Below are 244 nucleotides of genomic sequence, written 5' to 3'. Positions count from 1 at the left end.
TGGAGAAGATCATGGAAGAGGGGGGAGTAAAACGAGAGAGCGGAGAGAAAAGAAACATAACGTCTTGAGGATAGCCTCTATGCCAGTAGACATCTCTACAGTAAGCCGCTGTATACATACGTATGGATTTGCTGAGCTATGACTGATATACACGAGATCTCCCTCTGCATCGTGCTCGTGCAGTGTATATACAGCAGAACAGAGCTATGAGGAACGAAGGACAAGAAAACAGAGACTAGACGCT

This window comes from Cystoisospora suis, assembly GCF_002600585.1.
Source record: "Cystoisospora suis strain Wien I chromosome Unknown contig_3499, whole genome shotgun sequence".
NCBI lineage: Eukaryota > Apicomplexa > Conoidasida > Eucoccidiorida > Sarcocystidae > Cystoisospora > Cystoisospora suis.
This window is presented reverse-complemented; position numbering follows the sequence as displayed.